At 37.0% G+C, this 4,212-nt stretch overlaps 1 long non-coding RNA gene across 1 annotated transcript; it reads right to left on the minus strand.

Annotated features, from left to right (window-relative positions):
- Positions 1-621: 621 nt before the first annotated feature.
- On the minus strand, positions 622-2,256 carry LOC149113916 (uncharacterized). Its single transcript, XR_016206363.1, has 2 exons — positions 1,874-2,256; positions 622-843 (listed from the first exon to the last, which is right to left on the minus strand). It is a non-coding gene; the product is annotated as an uncharacterized LOC149113916 (long non-coding RNA).
- Between the last annotated feature and the right edge of the window lie 1,956 nt (positions 2,257-4,212).

Raw genomic sequence — 4,212 nt, forward strand, 5'->3', positions numbered from 1 at the left:
ACAACATTTTATGACCTATGATATAACCACTGTAAAAGGGTTTCCAATTTTACCAGAAGTTGGCCTCAGTTTTTCAGTCCAAGGGCGGATTTAATTTTTCCTTCAATCCAGAAATCTCAAGATAAGCTAAATGTAAGTCAAAAAACGTTTGGGTTCTTGTTTTTGAAAGTATTTTAATGCTTAATAAATAATTCCCTCCTTCGTAGAACTCCCACTTCGCACCCTTTCCTCTCCTGCCTCCTGCCCCCTATTCTTCTGGGGCTCCCACCCCCCTGCCTCCCCCCCGCCCCTCCAATTTTACTCATGGGTGCACAAATATGCAAACTCAGCAAACTATTCAATCTGATTAATTTTTAGGGTAACTGGGGTTACACTTATTAACTATTTACACTTATTTACACTTGTTATTTAGAAAGCCTCATTTTAGAAGTGACTTTGCGGATACAGGCTTAATAAACATGAGGGAAATAGACTAGAAATTTTGCAATGAGAGTGGCTTTCTGAGTATGTCAGGTCAGTGTCCTTTCAGTAATATGTTTTGATTAAATAAAGGATTTCCTTAAACCTATTTTCTTTAAAGGTAAGCACCATTCACAAAGAAAAAAAGACAATAGAAGGCCATTTTCGTTACTTTAATTTGTGTTTATTCCATAAACAGATAGTCTTACAATGCTAAGGAACAGTATCCAACTCTTTAAGTTTAACAATCCTCCTGAAGCAATTCCTCTGTCCTTACACAGAGTATGTAAGTCACAAAATGATGTATTAAATATTGATGTGTACAACTTGAGCCCACTGGACATGTCAGAAATGTGTCCTAGTACTGCCTGGCACTCTGTTTCACTTGGAGTGAATGCAAAATAAGTTTTATTAAGGCATTGAAATCAAGTGTCTGATAACCTTCATATAAATGGGAATCCTCGATATTCTAGCCTGCTTTATGACTTAAGCAATAAGAGCAATTATCAAACTATTGTACAAATAAAACTGTGCATGGACTTGAGTCCAGTTACCTTACACACAAGCTGTCCCTCTGGCTGGTAGTATTTTCAAGATCCTACCGGCCAGAGGGACAAGATCACAGAAAACTGAAAATATTTACCTGTAGAGTCATTCTAGTGTGGTATAAAACTTAAGAACAATGTTTCAAACTATTCTACAAATAAAAATGTGTATGCACTTAGGTCCAATTACCTTATACACAAGCTGTCCCTCTGGCCAGTAGTATTTTCAAGATCCTACCAGCCAGAGGGACAAGATCACAGAAAACTGAAAAGATTCAACTGTAGAGTGATTCTAGTCTAGTATAAGACTTAAGAGCAATGTATCAAACTATTGTGCAGATAAAACTGTGCATGAACTTAAGTCCAATTATCTTGTACACAAGCTGTCCCTCTGGCTGGTAGTATTTTCAAGATCCTACCGGTCTGAGGGACAAGATCACAGAAATCTGAAATGTTACTTCAGAGTGATAATCTAGTGTAGTGTAAGGCCAAAGAGCAATGTATCAAACTACTCTACAAATAAAAATGTGCATGGACTAAAGTCCAATTACCTTATACACAAGCTGTCCCTCTGGACGGTAGTATTTCCAAGATCCTACCGGCCAGAGGGACAAGGCAAAGGAAGTTTGAATTCGGGGATCCACAGAATCGATAAAAAAATTCGTCCTGAAGGAACGACGTATTTAAAAACGTTTGTGCCTATTATAAGTCAAAGACGTCTACAGTGTAATGTGTTAGCCGGCGTACAAATTTACGGTTTACGAAACTAGACGGGAAGAGATCTAAAGAAATATACCGCAATTGCCGAACAACTCACTGCTTTACTCTCTACACATTATTCTTAACTTGTCAGGTGAATAAAAACGTACTTGTCTTGTTGATCAACATAGTTTTACCACTGGCAATTCGCATATTTATGTGATTTGTATAGTCCGCCATATTGGAATAGCCGACAATTTCCGAAAACTGCTCGACTCGGAAACTCGCTCCTAGTACTCCTCGGTTGTCCTTCTGAGCGGTAGGATTTAGGCACAACCCAGAGCCTCCGTTTCTTTTGGTCACGTGGTCGGAGAAACGGAGGGCTGTGGTAGCAACCATCACCGGATGTCCGTAAATCACAGACATCCGATAACGCATGCGTAATTTTGGCCTACGTATCTGCTCATGCTCAGAAACTAATCCTGAGGGAGGGGAGAGAGTAATAGAGTGTGTTCTTCAGATGTAAACAGATCGGAACGCTGACATGTGCTCTCACTTCGCAGAAGTTAGGTGATTTAGAGTTAAAAAGAGAGTAGAAAGCGGCCTGAAATGCTATCGCCGCTTCAAACACGATTGCCAGCTTGTGTAATATTTTACCAACGGGTTTCGCGGTGCATTTTGTGGTGGACCGTTTAGAAAAATTCAGGGATCGATAGCTGTGTTCTTGTTGTTTCTTCTCTTCATATTCGATAAAAAGGAGAAGTTTAAAGAGCGAGGTTCAGTTGTGAAAGTTTTCAAGCAAAGTAATCAGGGTACGACATGTATTACGTCTATCGATGACACGGTAAATTTGTTTATGGACACACGGAAGCGTTTGTGGAAATCAGCCGCGGAAATTGCATCACTGACCAGAGGATTCAAATATAAGCCGTGCGAATAGATGAAGGGAAAATTTTTTAATGGTAAGAACTATTTGCTTCCTGGTTATTTACATAGGTTTGTAAGCAGCAGCAGAATAAAAATCTGTTGAACTCAGGAAAGTTTTGTTGTATTGGAGTTTTGCTCATGTTCCCTTGCAAGGAATGTAATGAAGGTGCTCACTTTCATATGATCTTTCATGTCCTCATTTTTTCAAGCAACCCCATTCTGTTCTATTTTTTTTTTTTTTTTTTTTTACAAAAAAGGGTCTTACACAATCAACAGATCATTAAACTGTCAAATTAAATCAATCAATCAACTTTTATTGTGCATTATTTACAGAACTAATTTGTGTTGGGGGCTTCCATAATGGCTCTGCAGCAATTTTAATTAGCTTATCTGGAACATCTAATGATGATATTTGTACATTGAGGCTTGAGAAAAGCCTGCAGACATCACAAAACTAGATATACGGCTATTCACACCATTTTGTCCCCCAGCCCCCACTGCTTTTGTTGATGTAATTGTTTTTGTTCAGTTTATACCTTTCAACCAGCTTATATAAAGCTTAATCTTTTGGGTACTTTCAACAACAACAACAACAACAACACCAATTTATTTCAGTATTCCCATATGAGTACATGGTGTTACCAAAAATATAATACAGCTAAAATGATGTAACTACAACATTAGTATTTGGCATTGGTATACATGTAGAGGTTCCTGATGTGAAGAGAGTGATTCATATTGGTGTGCCTCAATGTACATTAAGGAAGATTTTTTTTAGGAAACTGCATGAACAAAATGAATGGGAAACAATGCAATGTCAATGCTCTTTTACAATTCGTGTTACTTCATGGTAATAAGGCTCTTCAGCCTGTTATACAACCATGTACAACAACAAATCTCAAACGCATACTTTCTGCGTCCTGTGGTTGATCAGAACATCAGCCACATATCTTTACTATTAACAATGGTTTTATCTCCATCTCCTTTTTTTTCAGTATTATTTAGTGAACTGCAAGAGCAACATTCCTATCTGAATTATCCATATATGGTCATCCTTCGAGGAATTTATGTAGCACTATTATGGTCTGAAAATTAACAAAGAATAGTAAATAATGGCAGGAAATAAATTATCTTTCAAAGGCTAACAAAAAGATTATGATATTTTTCTTATGGGGATGTTAACGTAACTCTGTACACCTTTAATGTTTGATTTGTTTTTAGTAGAGATAATTCCCACATTACATTTGGAAACCCACTAGTCCTGATGATTCGTTATCAGTTACACATTTATAAATAATTGTCTCTTATATTTGTTCACAGTTATTTGCATGGATAATAAATTATTGTCATTTACTGATTAATGTTATTGTGATGGAATAAAGTTTTGCTAGTTGCAGTTGCTTCCAAACTAAAGTGGGGAGAGAGGAAAGGGCCTCAAATTTCAGCTATGGTTATCTATGGTTATTTTCCTTTACACATCATTTCCACAAGTAAATTATAAAAATAATAATAATAATAAATTTGAGTGAAAGCTCTAAAGCAAACTAAACTCTTGCCTGACCGCAAAAGGTTTGTTCATGTT

The sequence above is a fragment of the Orbicella faveolata genome, unplaced genomic scaffold (genome assembly GCF_042242905.1).
Source record: "Orbicella faveolata isolate gen_17 unplaced genomic scaffold, um_ofav_v1 contig_14, whole genome shotgun sequence".
In the NCBI taxonomy this organism is placed as follows: Eukaryota; Metazoa; Cnidaria; class Anthozoa; order Scleractinia; family Merulinidae; genus Orbicella; species Orbicella faveolata.